The following is an 18,049-nucleotide window of genomic DNA, read 5'->3' as shown; positions in this document are numbered from 1 at the left end:
AAACCTGTACCCCAGTGTTCATTACAGCACTATCTACAATGGCCAGGACAAGGAAGCAACCTAAATGTCAAGATATGGTACATATAAACAATGGAACACTTATTACTCAGCCATAAAAAGGAATAGTATTGGGCCACTTGTAAACATGTGGATGGATCTGGAGCCTGTCATACAGAGTGAAGTGAGAAAGAGAAAAATAAATGTCATATATTAGCACATATATGTGGAATCTAGAACAACAGAACAGATGAACTTATTTGTAGGGCAGGAATAAGTCATACAGAACAGACATGTGGACACAAAGGGGCACTGGGAGGGTGGGATGATTAGATTAGGATTGGCATATATACTCTATCATCAGTAAAACAGATAGATACCTAGTGGGAACCTGGTATAGGGCACAGGGAACTCAGCTTGGTGTTCTGTGACGACCTAGATGGGTGGGATGGGAGGAGCGATGGGAGAGAAGTCCAAGAGAAAGGGGATACATGTACAGCTGATTCACTTAGTTGTACAGGAGAAACTAATGCAACATTGTAAAGCACATTATACTCCAATACAAAAACAATACAACAAAACATTGCTGAAGGGAAAAAAAATACAGGTCTTTATAATTCAAAAAGATACATGCAGCCCTATGTTCAGAGCAGCACTATTTACAATAGTCAAAACACGGAAACACCCTAAGTGTCCACTGGAAAATGAATGGGTAAAGATGTGGTACACAAATACTATGGAATATCTCTTGTTGTTTTTAGTCTCTAAGTTCTGTCTGACTCTTTGCAACCCCATGGACTGTAGCCCGCCAGGCTCCTCTGCCTATGGGATTTCCCAGGCAAGAATACTGCAGTGGGTTGCCATTTCCTTCTCCAGGAGATCTTCCCAACCCAGAGATCAAACCCGAGACTCCTGCACTGGCAGGCAGATTCTTTACTGCTGAGCCACCAGGGAAGGCCACAATGGAATATTACTCAGTACTCAGCCATAAAAAGGAATGAAATGTGGGTCATTTGTACTGGGTCATTTCCAGAGATGTAGATGGACCTAGAGTCTGTAACACACAGTGAAGTAAGCCAGAAAGAGAAAAACAAGTATCATATGTTAACACATGTATGTGGAATCTGGGGCTTCCCAGGTGCCGCTAGTGGTAAAGAACTCACCTGCCAATGCAGGACACATAACAGACGTGGATTAAATTCCCAGGTCGGGGAAGATCACCTGGAGGAGGGCATAGCAACCCACTCCAATATTTTTGACCGGAGAATCCCATGGATAGAGGAGCCAGGGAGGCTACAGTCCACAGGGTCACAAAGAGTCAGACATGACTGAAGCAACTTAGCATGCACGCACATGTGGAATCTAACAAAGAATGATACAGATGGACCTATCTGCAGGGCAGGAATAGAGATGCGGACATGAGAAGAGACATGTGCACATGGGGAGCCGGGGAGGACAGGACAGACTGGGAGATCGGACTGACGCATATATACTACCATGCGTAACACAGACGGCGAGGGGGAATCTGCTGTATGGCACAGAAAGCGCAGCTTGGTGCTCTGTGATGACCTAGATGGGTAAAACGGGAGGCTGGAAGGGAGGGCCAGGAGGGAGGGGATGTATGTGTACACACAGTGATTCACTTGTATGTCAATTACACTCCAATAATAATAAAACACTTCAAAAAGAAAAATGCAAGTTTTCATAATTCAAAAAGATACATGCACCCTTATGTTCATAGCAGCACTACTCACAACAGTCAAAACATGGAAGCAACCTAAACGTCCATCAATAGATGAGTGGATAAAGATGATGTCGTACATACAGACAATGGAATACGCCTCAGCCATAAAAAAGAATGAAATAATACCATTTGCAATAACATGGATGGACCCAGAGATGATCATTACCAAGTAAAGTCAGTCAAAAAATAAAGGCAAATACCACATGATGTAACCTAAACGTGGAATCTAAAATATGGCACAAATGGACCTATCTAGAAAACAGAAATGAACTCAGAGACACAGAGAACAGTCTTGTGGTTGCCAAGGGGAGGCAAGTACTGGGAACAGATGTACCCTATTATATATAGGGCGCATGAACAGCAAGGTCCTACTATATAGTTATATTCACCATCTTGCCATCAACCATAATGGAAAAGAATATTTTAAAACATGTCTATATGTACATAAGAGAATCACTTTCCTTTAGAGCAGAGATTGGCAAAACACTGTAAGTCAACTATATTTCAATTTAAAAAATAAAATTAAAACAAAATTAAATGTCTTAATAGAAAAAAATACCACTTTATGGACTGAAATAATAAATGCTGTAACTATATCAAATCTTCCAAACTGGTTCTAAATTTACAGGAATCCTAACAAAAATTCTCAATTTTTTAAAAATTGTGTATTTGATGAAATACTTCCCAAAACCTATATTGAAGTAAAATGGCAAGAGTTGCCATAAATTGTGAAATGCATCTAAAGCAGTGCTTACATGGAAATTTATGGCATTATATGCTTCTATTAAAAAAAAATCTAAAAAACAAGGATCTAAGCACTTGCTTTAAGAAACCAGAAAAAGAAGCGCAAATTAGAACCAAAAAAGGCAGAAAGAAACAATTCAACCAAAAACGGAAATGAATCATTCACAAGAGGTTCAACAGCATATATGAGAGAACAGAGAAAAGAATCAGTAAACCTGAAGATCAACTGAGATCATTCAATCTGAGGAACAAAGAGAAAAATAATGAAGAAAAATGAACAGAGTCTAAGAGACCTAGGTGACATTATCCAGCATATCAGCCTACACATAATGAGAGTCCCAGAAGACAGAAAGGAACAAAAAGAACAGAGGCCAAAAGCTTCCAAACTTTGATTAACAGAAGGGTGGAGGGGAGAAGAGAAGGAGAAAAAGAAACTACACATTCCAGAGTCTCAACAAACTCCTGGCAGGATAAGCTCAGGAACAGCCACACTAAAAACATTATAACTGAACTGCCAAAAGCCAAACACAAAGAGAATCCTGAAAACAGGGAGAGGAGCAATTCATTACATTAAAAGGATCTTCAATGATTACAGGCTGATTTCACATCTAAAACCTGGAGGCCAGAAGGCAGTATACATTCCCAGATAATCTGATAGATTTTGTCTCTAGTGATCTTGTCCTATAAGTAATACTAGGGGGCATCCATTCAGGTTAAAATGAAACACACCACTACATAGTAACTAGAACTCATATGATGAAGCAAAAAGCACCAGCAAAAGTAACAACATAGATAAATATAAAAGACAACTGGTCTTCCAGCTCAAGATGGCACAGTAGATGGATGTGTGCTTATCTCCTCCGGCAAAAAGCACCAAAATTGCAATTACCTGTTGAACAACAATCGACAGGAGGACACTGGAACCCACAAAAAAACATACCCCACGTCCAAAGACAAAGAAGAAGCTGCAGCAAGACCATAGGAGGGACGCAATCACAATAAAGTCAAATCCCATACCTGCCAGGTGGGTGACCCACAGACTGGAGAACAATAATACCAAAGAAGTTCTCCCAGCATTATGAAGGTTCTGAATCCTAGCCTGGGGATCCAACAGAGGGACTGAGAATCCCCAGGGAATCTGGCCTTGAGGGCCAGCGGCATTTGATCACAAGCCTTCCAGAGGACTGAGGGAACCAGACACTCCAGTCTTGGAGGGCACAAACAAAATTTTGTGTGCATCAAGACAGAGGACAGATCAGAGGGGCAGTGACACCACAGGAGACTGAACGAAAACTACCTGCTAGTGTTGGAGGGGCTCCTGTGGAGGCGTGGGTTGGCAGGGGCTCACTACAGGGGCAGGGTCACCAGAAGGTCCCCCTTAGCATAAACCCTCTTGGAGTTCACCATTAATCCTATCACAAAGTTTGCAGACCCCAGGGCAGGTCACCTCAGGCCAAAGAGCTACCAGGGAGGGCGTGCAACCTCCCCCCATCAACAGATAACTGGATTAAAGCTTTACTGAGACTCTGCCCCTAGAGCAACACCCAGTTTTCCCCATCACCAGTCCCTCCCATCAAGAAGCTTACACAAGCCTCTGAGCCTCATCCATCAGAGGGCAGACAAAAGAAGAACACAGAATCAGAGTCTCAAGGCAGCTAAAACAAAAACCATACTACAGAAAGTTAATCACAAAGAAAAAGCAGAAAGTAATGTCCCAGATGAAGGGACAAAGATAAAATCCCAGAAAAACAACTAAATGAAGATAGGCAACCTTCCAGAAGAAGAATTCAGAATAATGACAGTGAGGATGTCCCAGAATCATGGGAAAAGAATGGAGGCAGAGAATGAGAAGATGCAAGAAAGGTTTACCGAAGACCTCCAAGAACTAAAGAACAAACAAACAGAAATAAACAAACACTAGAAGGAATCAACAGCAGAAGAACGGATAAATGACCCGAGGACAGAATGGTAGAAATCACTGCCACAGAACAGAATACACAAAAAAGAATGAAAAGAGCCTAAGAGACCTCTGGGACAACATTAAACACACCAACATTCTCATTATATGGGTCCCAGAAGAAGAGAGAAAGGACCTGAGAAAATATTTGAAGAGATAATAGCTGAAAACTTCCCAAACATGGGAAAGGAAATAGTCAACCAAATCCAAGAAGCACAGAGAGTCCCAGGCAGGATAAACCCAAGGAGGAGCACACTGAGACACATAGTAATCAAACTGACAAAAATTAAAGACAGATAAAATATTAAAAGCAACAAGAGAAAAGTGACAAATAAAATACAAGGAAACTCCCATCAGGCTATCAGCTGATTTCTCAATGGTAACTCTACAAGCCAGAAGGGAATGGCATAATATATTTAAAGTGATGAGAGGGAAGAACCTACAACCAAGAATACTCTACCCACCAAGACTCTCCTTCAGATTTGATGGAGAACTCAAAAGCTTTCCAGACAAGCAAAAGTTTAGCACCACCGAAATTTAGCACCACCAAACCAGCTTTACAACAAATGCTAAAGGAACTTCTCTACACAAAACACAAGAGAAGAAAAAGACCTACAGAAAATAAACCCCCCAAAATTAAGAAAATGCAATCGAGTCATACATATTGATAATTACCTTAAATGAAAATGGATTAATAAATGCACCAACCAAAAGACACAGACTGGGCGGATGAAAACATGTGCGTGTATGCACTTCCACTTGTCATATCACTCTGCTTGACCTCCCCCCAAAATTTTATGCAATTATTTTATATTGTTAAGTTAATCATGTTCTCATGATGGCTTCCAATTACAATTATCTTTTTTTTTTTTGGTCTGGCTATTGATTGTGAAAACTGATAAACATCTTTTACTCTTGTGATTATGTAACTCTTACTAACTTAATTGTATCATGATTGGTTAACAGAAAAGTAGAACTCTATATCACCAAAACTAGGATCTAATAGAAAAACTTGTAATCCCTTTTTAAAATCCAGATGCAGACGAGAATGTTCTTGAGATATTTTGAAAAATACAAATGTATTTGTATACAAATACCTAAGTATTGCCTTTTTTCCTCCAGAGTTCCAATGTGTTTCTAATGAGCAGTGATGCTTAAAAACAAGATCTTTTACTTTTATCTAGTTTGTTTCCTTTTTTCTATTTCATATTCAGTGCTCCCATTTCATTTATGTTCTCCAATTTCTCCATCTCTTCTTGCATCCATATATATATGCATAATATATATATTTTAGAAAACCTATGAACTTCTGCCTAACTAAAATAATTATGACATTTTGAATCCACCTGTTTCACTTAGTATAAATAGAATGCTAGATTTCTAATTAAAAAATAGATATGAAACAAGCAGCAAAGGTTGACTGCATAGCACAGGGAACTAGAGTCAATATCTTGTAATAACATATGATGGAAAATAATTTCAAAAATAATATATGTGTACTTGTATAACTGAATCACCTTGCTGTGCATCTGAAACATTGTAAGTCAATATACTTCAATAAAATATATATTTTTTAAAAAGACAACTGGATAAAGCAACAAAATAAATCTTTGATGATGAGGATACAATACATAAAGATGTAACTTGTATGAGAGCAACAACACACACCGAGGTGTTAGGGGACGTAACCATATACAACTGAAATTAAAAAGACACTAATCTCATCGTTATAAATTAAAATACTAATTAGTAATTAAAAGTAATGTCTCTAAAAGTAATGTCTTCTGCTATGAAGACCTACAGGATCTTCTAGAACTAACACCCAAAAAAGATATCCTTTTCATTATAGGGGACTGGAATGCAAAAGTAGGAAGTCAAGAAACTCCTGGAGTAACAGGCAAATTTGGCCTTGGAGTACAGAATGAAGCTGGGCCAAGGCTAGTAGAGTTTTGCCAAGAGAATGCACTGGTCATAGCAAATACCCTCTTCCAACAACACAAAAGAAGACTCTACACATGGACTTCACCAGATGGTCAACACCAAAATCAGACTGATTATATTCTTTGCAGCCAAAGATGGAGAAGCTCTATACAGTCAGCAAAAAACAAGACCAGGAGCTGACTGTGGCTCAGATCATGAACTCCTTATTGCCAAATTCAGACTGAAATTGAGAAAGTGGAGAAAGCACTACACCATTCAGGTATGACCTAAATCAAATCGCTTATGAGTATACAGTAGAAGTGAGAAATAGATTTAAGGGACTAGATCTGATAGAGCTCCTGATGAACTATGGACGGAGGTTCCTGACATTGTACAGAAGACAGGGATCAAGACCATCCCCAAGAAAAAGAAACGCAAAAAAGCAAAATGGCTCTCTGAGGAGGCCTTACAAATAGCTGTGAAAAGAAGGGAATCAAAAAGCAAAGGAGAAAAGGAAAGATATACCCATCTGAATGCAGAGTTCCAAAGAATAGCAAAGAGAGATAAGAAAGCCTTCCCCAGCACTCAATGCAAAGAAGTAGAGGAAAACAAAAGAATGGGAAAGACCAGAGATCTCTTCAAGAAAATTAGAGATACCAAGGGAACATTTCATGCAAAGATGGGCTCAATAAAGGACAGAAATGGTATGGACCTAACAGAAGCAGAAGATATTAACAAGAGGTGGCAAGAATACACAGAAGAACTGTACAAAAAAGATCTTCATGACCAAGATAATCACAATGGTGTGATCTCACCTAGAGCCAGACATCCTGGAATGTGAAGTCAAGGGGGCCTTAGGAAGCATCACTACCAACAAAGCTAGTGGAGGTGATGGAATTCCAGTCGAGCTATTTCAAATCCTGAAAGATGATGCTGTGAAAGTGCTGCACTCAATATGCCAGCACATTTGGAAAACTCAGCAGTGGCCACAGGACTGGAAAAGGTCAGTTTTCATTCCAATCCCAAAGAAAGGCAATGCCAAAGAATGCTCAAACTACCACACAGTTGCACTCATCTCACACACTAGTAAAGTGATGCTTAAAATTCTCCAAGCCAAGCTTCAGCAGTATGTGAACCATGAACTTCCAGATGTTCAAGCTGGTTTTAGAAAAGGCAGAGGAACCAGGGATCAAATTGCCAACATACGCTGGATCATGGAAAAATCAAGAGAGTTCCAGAAAAACATCTATTTCTGCTTTATTGACTATGCCAAAGCCTTTGACTGTGTGGTTCACAAGAAACTGTGGAACATTCTGAAAGAGATGGGAATACCAGACCACCTGACCTGCCCCTTGAGAAACCTGTATGCAGGTCAGGAGGCAACAGTTAGAACTAGACATGGAACAACAGACTGGTTCCAAATAGGAAAAGGAGAACATCAAGGTTGTATATTGTCACCCTGCTTATTTAACTTCTATGCAGAGTACATCATGAGAAACGCTGGACTGGAAGAAGCACAAACTGGAATCAAGACTGCCAGGAGAAATATCAATAACCTCAGATATGCAGATGACACCACCCTTATGGCAGAAAGTGAAGAGGAGCTAAAGAGCCTCTTGAGAAAAGTGAAAGAGGAGAGTGAAAAAGTTGGCTAAAAGCTCAACATTCAGAAAACGAAGATCATGGCATCTGGTCCCATCACTTCATGGAAAATAGATAAGGAAACAGTAGAAACGGTGGCTGACTTTATTTTTCTGGGCTCCAAAATCACTGCAGATGGTGACTGCAGCCATGAAATTAAAAGACGCTTACTCTTTGGAAGGAAAGTTATGAAGCAGAGACATTACTTTGTCAACAAAGGTCGGTCTAGTCAAGTCTATGGTTTTTCCAGTGGCCATGTATGGATGTGAAAGTTGGACTATAAAGAAAGCTGAGGGCTGAGGAACTGATGCTTTTGAACTGTGGTATTGGAGAAGACTCTTAAGAGTCCCTTGGACTGCAACGAGATGCAACCAGTCCATTCTAAAGGAGATCAGTCCTGGGTGTTCATTGGAAGGACTGATGTTGAAGCTGAAACTCCAATACTTTGGCCACCTGATGGGAAGAGCTGACTTATTTGAAAAGACACTGTTGCCGGGAAAGATTGAGGGCAGGAGGAGACTGGGACAACAGAGGATGAGATGGTTGGATGGCATCACCGACTCAATGGACTGGGTTTGGGTGAACTCCGGGAGTTGGTGATGGACAGGGAGGCCTGGCATGCTGCAGTTCACGGGGTCGCAAAGAGTCAGACACGACTGAGTGACTGAACTGAACTGAAATGTAAAACAGATTAAACAATCCAAGAAAAGGGCAAAGACTGGCAGAATTAAAAAAAAAAAAGACAAACTCTACCTAGCTATAAGAGACCTATTTTAGATTCAAACACAAACATAAACTGATAATAAAATAATAAAACATAAGTATAGGCAACATAAGGAGAAGGCAATGGCACCCCACTCCAGTACTCTTGCCTGGAAAATCCCATGGATGGAGGAGCCTGGTAGACTGCAGTCCATGGGGTCGCTGAGGGCTGGACACGACTGAGTGACTTCACTTTCACTTTTCACTTTCATGCATTGGAGCAGGAAATGGCAACCCACTCCAATGTTCTTGCCTGGAGAATCCCAGGGACGGGGGAGCCTGGTGGGCTGCCGTCTCTGGGGTCGCACAGAGTCGGATACAACTGAAGCGACGCAGCAGCAGCAGCAGCAGCATAGGCAACATAAACATAAAAGTCTGCATTGTGTGTGATGTGTGAAGTCGCTCAGTCGTGTCCGACTCTTTGTGACCCCCGTGGACTGTAGCCACCAGGCTCCTCTTTCCATGGGATTCTCCAGGCTAGAATACTGGAGTGGATTACCATTTCCTTCTCCAGGAGATCTTCCCAACCCAGGGATTGAACCCAGGTTTCCTGCTTTGCAGGCAGACACTTTATCCTCTGAGCCACCAGGGAAACCCAGAGTCTGCATTAATGGATCTTTAATTAGTAATTCCTCTTTTTCTTCCCTCTAATGACTTAAAATACAATTATACAAAACAATAACTGTGTTAATCACTGTCATGCATAGCCTTGTTATTTACAACATACAATATCATTAATGTTGCATATTTACTTATATACGATATATGCTTTCCTATATATAAACATCATATATTTATACTTATGTTACATACTTGTAATAGACACATTTAAATGCACATTATATGTGCTTATATATATCACATACATTATATATAACAGTAACAATATGTCATTTACAAGGGGGCTGGAGGAATGGAGTTATATAGGAGAAAAGTTTTTACATACCATTAAAACCAAGTTGGTATTAATCTTAAATACACTTAAAAACTAAATGTGAATTGCAATCCTCAAGAAATAAACTAAAAACATAACTAAAATATATATAGAAAAAATGAGAATGCAATCAAAACATTACACCAGAACATCTAACACAAAAGGTGGTGAACAAATCGAGAAACGAAAATGTATGACATACAGAAAAAAAGAGCAAAGTGGCAATGTGAGCCTTCTATTTTGAATAATTTCATTAAAGACAAATGGATTAAATTCTCTAAGCGACTGGAAGAGTCAATATAAAAAGTGATCTAACTACATGCTGTCTACAAGAAACTCATTTTAGAACCAAATACACAAATGGGTTAAGAATGAAAAAGTAAAAATCTATTCTATGAAAACTGTAACCAAAGGAGAGCCAGAGTGCCAATACTAATACCAGACAATAACTTTAAAACAAAAATAGTTACAACATCAAAGAAGAATGATATAAAAAGGTTAATCCAGCAAGATTTTAAAAAATTATAAACATATATACAACAGAGCCCCAAATTATACGAAGCAATATCTGACAAAAGACAACAATAGTCGGAAGCTTCAATATTCCATTTTCAATGATAAACAGAACTAGACAAAAGATTAACAAGGAACTAGAAAATTAAATAGTACAAACCAACTAGACCTAACAGACATACAGAGACTACCCCACCAAACAAGAGCAAAATATGTTCTTCAAGTGAACATGGAATATTCTTCATGACAGTTAGGGTACAAAATAAGGTTCCATTAAGTTTAAAAAGACTAAAAATTATACAAAGCATCTTCTTTGATCACAGGAGGAAAAAAATAGAAATCAATAACAATAGGAAATTTGGAAATTTAAAGCTGTTGAATGAAACAATACACTCTTAATTAACCAACAAGTCAAAGAATCCATTACAAGGTAAATTACAAAATACCTTGAGAGAAATTAAAATGAAAACACAACATACCAACACTTAAGGAATGCAACAAATGCAGTGCTAAGAGTACCAAGAGGAGGGAAATTTATAGTTGTACAGGCCTACATTAAAAAAATAAAAGATCCCAAATCTCTATTCAAAACTGAACTTCTTTACAGAACCCAAGAAAAAAGTTAACTAATCCCAAAACAAGAAGAGGAAAGGAATATTACAGATTAGAATGTAAATAGAGTAGAAAAACTACAGAGAAAACTCAATGAAACCAAAAATTGGTTCTTTAAAAAAGAAGAAGTGAAATGTTTGTTAGTCACTCAATCATGTCCAACTCTTTGCGATCCCATGGACTGTAGTCCACCAGGGTCCTCTGTTCAGTGAGACTTTTCAGGCAAGAATACTGGAGTGGTTTGCCATTCCCTTCTCCAGGGGATCTTTCTGACCCAGGAATAGAACCCAGGTCTCTCTCACTGCAGGCAGATTCTTTACCATCTGAGCCACCATGGAAGATCTCTTTAAAAAAAGATCACCAAAATTAACTTTTGGCTAAACTGATCAAGAAAAACAAGAAGACTCGAATTGGTAAAATCAGGCATGAAAGTAGATATTACCAAAAGCTTTACAGAAAGAGAAATTATTACACGAAATGAACAAGTAGAGTTGGACCATAGAGAAGGTTGAGCACCAAAGAATTGATGGTTTAAAATAATGGTCTGGAGAAGACTCTTCGGAGTCCCTTGGACAGCAAGGAGATCAAACCAGTCAATTCTAAGGGAAATCAACCCTGAATATTCATTAGAAAGGGACTGATGCTGAAGCTGAACCTCCAATACTCTGGCCACCTGATGCAAAGAGCCAACTCAATGGAAAAGACCCTGATGCCGGGAAAGACTGAGGGCAGGAGAAGGGGGTGACTAAGGATGAGAAATGGTTGGATGGCATCATCGACTGACAGACACGAGTGTAGGGAACAAGGCATAAAGAAGGTTGAGAAGTGCTTGCAAACGAGACTCTCAACCAGGGCTGAACATTCTTGCAAACGAGATGTTCAGCTAAGAATCCTGTTTGTTCCCATGGGAAAAGAACATTTCTTGCACACAAGGATGTTTCTCTGATTCCTCAAAAGGAACAGACCCTGGGACAAAACGGATTCTAAGTTGATAAGGAAGTTCCCCAAAACAAAGTCTTAGCTGCAGTAAATAAGTCAAGGTAAAGGTTATCTCGCCCTGCGCCTGCGCACTGTATAGTCTCTGAATCATAGTGCTTGGCAGCTTGCCCTGTAGGTTGTTGTGCAAGGGATATAAAATAAAGTAGCTGTAAGAAGCAAGGGTTAAAATATAAAGATTCAAACCACTCTGCAGTATTGGTATTTCATTCCGTCGCCAGCACACGAGTCTGAGCAAACTGTGGGCGCTAGTGAAGGGCATGGAAGCCTAATGCGCTGTGATCCATGGGGCTGCAAAGACTCAAACATGGGCTGAGCAACTGAACAAAAACCTGTCAACAAATCACTTGAAATAAACAAATTCCTAGAGACACACAAAGTACCAAAAGTTACTGAAGAAAGGTACCACTTTCTAAATCATTCTATAAAACAAATATTACTCTTTAGCACCAAAGTCAGAAAAAGAGATCACCTGAAAACTACATAATAATATTTCATATATATATATATATGAAAACAGGAGGGAAGGGGGCAGGACATAACCCTTAAAGAAGGACATATCGATGATATGACAGAAACAGGTCAGAACCAAGATGGCAGAAGAATCCACTTTCAGTAGACCTTGAACAGTAGCACACACTCATTGTAATACATTAACATGCTAAATGACATGGGCGCCTATGTCAGTTCCCTGGCCTATGGGCACCATGACAGTTCCCAGGCCAACCATAAAAGGATAAAAAGTGGGCAGTGGTCCAATTCCTAGAAATCTCTGATTCCTAGAATTCTCCTGGAACAGTCGGAATAATCCTCCCACTTATTAGCCTATGAAGTTACTCAGCCCATTAAAAATTAATGCCCTCATTTTTTTGGCCACTCTCATCTTTTGACATGGGATCTCATTCTGTCTACAGAATGTGTATCTCTCTAAATAAATCCCACTTCCTACCTATTACTTTGTCACTCACTGAAGTCTTTGACTGTGTGGTTCACAAGAAACTGTGGAAAATTCTGAAAGAGATGGGAATACCAGACTACCTGAACTGCCTCTTGAGAAACCTGTATGCAGGTCAGGAAGCAACAGTTAGAACTGGACATCGAACAACAGACTGGTTCCAAATAGGAAAAGGAGTACGTCAAAGCTGTATATTGTCATCCTGCTTATTTAACTTGTATGCAGAGTACATCATGAGAAACGCTGGACTGGAAGAAACACAAGCTGGAATCAAAATTGCCAGGAGAAATATCAATAACCTCAGATATGCAGATGACACCACCCTTATGGCAGAAAGTGAAGAGAAACTAAAGAGCCTCTTGATGAAAGTAAAAGAGGAGAGTGAAAAAGTTGGCTTAAAGCTCAACATTCAGAAAACGAAGATCATGGTATCCGGTTCCATCGCTTCATGGGAAATAGATAGGGAAACAGTGGAAACAGTGTCAGACTTTATTTTTCTGGGCTCCAAAATCACTGCAGATGGTGACTGCAGCCATGAAATTAAAAGACACTTACTCCTTGGAAGGAAAGTTATGACCAACCTAGATAGCATATTCAAAAGCAGAGACATTACTTTGCCGACTAAGGTCCATCTAGTCAAGGCTATGGTTTTTCCAGTAGTCATGTATGGATGTGAGAGTTGGACTATAAAGAAAGCTGAGCACCGAAGAATTGATGCTTTTGAACTGTGGTGTTGGAGAAGACTCTTGAGAGTCCCTTGGACTGCAAGGAGATCCAACCAGTCCATTCTGAAGGAGGTCAACCCTGGGATTTCTTTGGAAGGAATGATGCTAAAGCTGAAACTCCAGTACTTTGGCCACCTCATGCAAAGAGTTGACTCATTGGAAAAGACTCTGATGCTGGGAGGGATTGGGGACAGGAGAAGGGGACAACAGAGGATGAGATGGCTGGATGGCATCACTAATTCAACAGACGTGAATCTGAGTAAACCCCGGGAGTTGGTGATGGACAGGGAGGCCTGGCATGCTACAAAGAGTCGGACACGACTGAGCGACTGAACTGAACTGAAGGTTAATATTTACCTAAGGTCATAAAACTACCTAGGAACAGAGTCAGTACTGAATAAAACTCATTTTCTCTTGATTCACTGCCAAATGTTCATTTAATTAGACCATGATTCTGCTCATGTTCTCCAGCTTTGCTTAACAGAACTCTTCAATCAACTTTCCACAAGGAATGCTGCCTCCATATCTCTTTTCTTGCATTCATACCTTTCACCTGAAGCACATCTCAAGAAATACTTTAACATAAACCTTATTTTTTTTACCAATAACTCCGATTATATACATGATGGTAAAGAGGTGTCTATGTTTACAAGCCATAGATATATGACTACATCCTTCTTCCACTGGCTACCAAAAGATCTGAGCTCCAATAATAATTTTTTAAAATTGTCTTTGGGTTACAGATCAGAAAATTTCTAACACTATGCAGCAAAACAAACTTTCTGCTTATTCACAGCTTGACATTATCACCTGCAGCGCAGTCAAGGGTGTGTCTCAAAGCCTAGGGTGCTGCTACTGCCCTTCCTCATTATAGCAAATAAGAAAGATACCTCAGCTTTCACTGCAACATAAAATGGCCTTCCTATTTTTGTGTTCTTCAACAGAAACATATTTAAATCTTTTCCATATCCCCTAAGAGCTTCCCAGATGGCTCTGACAGTAAAGAATCTGTCTACAATGCAGGAGATCTAAGTTCAGTCAATGGGCTAGAAGATCCCCTGGAGGAAGTAATGGCAACCCACTCCAGTATTCTTGCCTGGAGAATTCCATGAATAGAGGTACAGTCCAGGGGGTCACAAAGAGTCAGACATGACTGAGCGACTAGAACTTTGACTTTCATATCCCCAAACCTTCCAAAGACCCTATCTTCCCTTCCTATCACTATAATTTCCTACAATGACACAGTTTTTGCAAAGAGTATACTCAATCCACCTCCACTTCAAGCCCATCATTTTCATCCAGTACTGTATTTAACTCAGCTATCTCCTGAAATTCTCACTAAGGCACCAAGGACATCTTAGACACCAGAATCAAAGGCCCGTTTTTCAAGACTTAGCTTTTCAGAACCCGGGAAGTTGGAGAGGCTGATAGAGAATAAAGTTCACCAGGATGACAGCACTTACTTAGCTCTTACTCTGTGCCAGTTCAGTTCAGTTCAGTCACTCAGTCGTGTCCGACTCTTTGCGACCCCATGAATTGCAGCACGCCAGGCCTCCCTGTCCATCACCAACTCCCAGAGTTCACTCAAACTCACATCCATCGAGTCCGTGATGCCATCCAGCCATCTCATCCTCTGTCATCCCCTTCTCCTCCTGCCCCTAATCCCTCCCAGCACCAGAGTCTTTTCCAACAAGTCAACTCTTTGCATGAGGTGGCCAAAGTACTGGAGTTTCAGCTTTAGCATCATTCCTTCCAAAGAACACCCAGGACTGATCTCCTTTAGGATGGTTGCATCTCCTTGCAGTCCAAGGGACTCTCAAGAGTTTTCTCCAACACCACAGTTCAAAAGCATCAGTTCTTCAGTGCTCAGCTTTCTTCACAGTCCAACTCTCACATCCATACATGACCACTGGAAAAGCCATAGCCTTGACTGCTGCTGCTGCTGCTAAGTCGCTTCAGTCGTGTCTGACTCTGTGCGACCCCATAGACAGAAGCCCACCAGGCTTCCCCGTCCCTGGGATTCTCCAGGCAAGAACACTGGAGTGGGTTGCCACTTCCTTCTCCAACGCATGAAAGTGGAAAATGAAAGGGAAGTCGCTCAGTCGTGTCCGACTTGACTAGACAGACCTTTGTTGGCAAAGTAATGTCTCTGCTTTTGAATATGCTATCTAGGTTGGTCATAACTTTTCTTCCAAGGAGTAAGCATCTTTTAATTTCATGGCTGCAATCACCATCTGCAGTAATTTTGGAGCCCCAAAAAATAAAGTCTGACACTGTTTCCCCATCTATTTCCCACAAAGTGACAGGACCAAGATGCCATGATCTTAGTTTTCTGAATGTTGAGCTTTAAGCCAACTTTTTCACTCTCCTCTTTCACTTTCATCAAGAGGCTTTTTAGTTCCTCTTCACTTTTTGCCATAAGGGTGGTGTCATCTGCATATCTGAGGTTATTGATATTTCTCCTGGCAATCTTGATTCCAGCTTGTGCTTCTTCCAGCCCAGTGTTTCTCATGATGTACTCTGCACTCTGTGCCAGGCACAGTACTAATTAGGCTTTCAAAAAGGTTCCAATTAATTTTCACATCTGAGAAATGTTTTTTACTCCCTTTTCAGATATTAAAATTTAGGATCAAAATTACCCAAGAACCATATAATCAGTGAAGCCTGCACGATGCCAATGTTCATAATTTTGTGACATTTGAAGATTAATTCCATGTTTTCTTCCTAACTCTGTGGCCTTTTCTCCAACTCTTTCACTATTTCATCTTCCTGCGCTCATCACTACTTCTCTTATTTCACATGCTCTACTGGGCAATTTCTATTTCCTCCCATTACTTTAACTGCATTCTATATCAGTGTTTCTTAATCTTTTATAACTTTTTAGAAACATAAAAACCTTGCATTCTTTCTGTAGCTTATATTTTGAAAACAGATTTTTCCCAAATAGAAATTATAACGCTGCATGTTTGTCCAAACTATACCTCCTTCAGCCTTTAAAGCTCTGATAACCTCCTAGGCATCACCCCATGACTGAGAATCAGTGCTTGGGCTGTAAGTCTCTCAAACTATCTTCCCTTTATTCGACACGTCCACCATTCTCTCCCAGACATCCCTCCTGCTGCTGCTGGCTGCTGCTGCTGCTGCTAAGTCGCTTCAGTCGTGTCCGACTCTGTGTGACCCCATAGATGGAAGCCCACTAGGCTCCCCTGTCCCTGGGATTCTCCAGGCAAGAACACTGGAGTGGGTTGCCATTTCCTGCTCCAATGCATGAAAGTGAAAAGTGAAAGTGAAGTTGCTCAGTCGTGTCTGAGTCTTAGCGACCCCTTGGACTGCAGCCTACCAGGCTCCTCCAGCCATGGGATTTTCCAGGCAAGAGTACTGGAGTGGGGTGCCATTGCCTTCTCCGCATCTCCTGAACTCCAGACAAATGTTACCAACGATCTAACAAAAATGGATCCTTTAGTATCTCCCCAGACCCTTCAAACTAAGGCCATTCACAGCAAAACTCTTATTTCCCTTAGCAAAGCTGAACCATCATCCCTCTGTGTCCTCCATTTTGGCTAAAAGTATTTACAATATCCCCTTTTCTACAATTTAAGGTACCTATTTGTGGAACCGCGGTACTGGCATTAACTTCCCTGAGCTTTTTCATAACAAGTTAAAAATCAACCACCAAACAATGAGTGATTACCATAGCCAGGTGGTAAGGAATGCATAGTACAAGATTTAACTCTTTTACTCCTTAAGAAGTTTACAGGCAGAAACATACCAAAATCCTTTTGTGTGTCTGTGCAGTGTTTTCTCACAAGGCGAAATTGACTTAGTTTTCAAAGCATCCCAATGGAATCCTTACTACAAATCCCATTTTACGAGATGTAAAAAACTGAGATTCAAAAGGAGTAAGTAATTTAACCAAATTTTTACAAACGGATCTGTGGAAGGTCCAGACCCAAAAACCTAGACTTGAGATTTCAAATCTCCTTTCCAGTTACTGTTGAAATAACCTTCTCAGTAAAACGAAATCAAGTGTAGGTACAAGAGGTCAATAGAGTAGCGCACGCAAATACCAAAAAGCACAAGGCGCCCAGGACGCGCTCCAGGCCGGGGGCTTCCTGGCCCAACCCTCGCTCCGACGCCTCCCAGCAGCTCTGTCCCGTGAAATGTCTCTGCGGCCTGCCTCCAGATGGCCCAGTGACCGCGGGAAAACCGCACTCGGGGCGCGGAGAACAGAGCCTGCAGCAGCCAACCCGCCCCGCCCCAATCTGAGTCCGGGCTCGGCCGCAACCGCTGCGTCCCCAGCAGCCGGAACAGTCGACCCGCGGGGAACAAGCGTACCTGGTGGAGAAAGCAACTGGAGGGCAGGCGGTCCGGGCAACCTTAGAAAGCCGGAATGACCCCGGTGGCGAGCTGGGCCGGCCGGCGGCGCTAACTGCATTCACTCTGTTCGGTCAATTCGGAACCACAGACTCTTCAGGGTAGCGAAGGGACGCGAGGCGGCGAGCACCGAGCGCGGACCTGAAGCCGAGAAGGCATCGCAGAGGAGGAGCCG

The 18,049-nt window shown here is 41.0% G+C and overlaps 1 protein-coding gene across 2 annotated transcripts in view; it reads right to left on the bottom strand.

The window, feature by feature from the left end:
* Positions 1-18,000, bottom strand: part of LOC138079819 (mitochondrial glutathione transporter SLC25A40) — a 76,368-nt gene extending 58,368 nt beyond the window's left edge. For both annotated transcript variants that reach the window (XM_068972518.1, XM_068972519.1), the window contains exon 1: positions 17,836-18,000. The gene's annotated coding sequence lies outside the window, so the exon portion shown is untranslated. The remainder of the gene's footprint in view (positions 1-17,835) is intronic.
* Between the last annotated feature and the right edge of the window lie 49 nt (positions 18,001-18,049).

Source organism: Capricornis sumatraensis, chromosome 5 (assembly GCF_032405125.1).
Source record: "Capricornis sumatraensis isolate serow.1 chromosome 5, serow.2, whole genome shotgun sequence".
NCBI classification, from domain to species: domain Eukaryota; kingdom Metazoa; phylum Chordata; class Mammalia; order Artiodactyla; family Bovidae; genus Capricornis; species Capricornis sumatraensis.
Note: the sequence above shows the minus strand (reverse complement) of the source record. Positions and strands in the feature narration are given on the sequence as shown.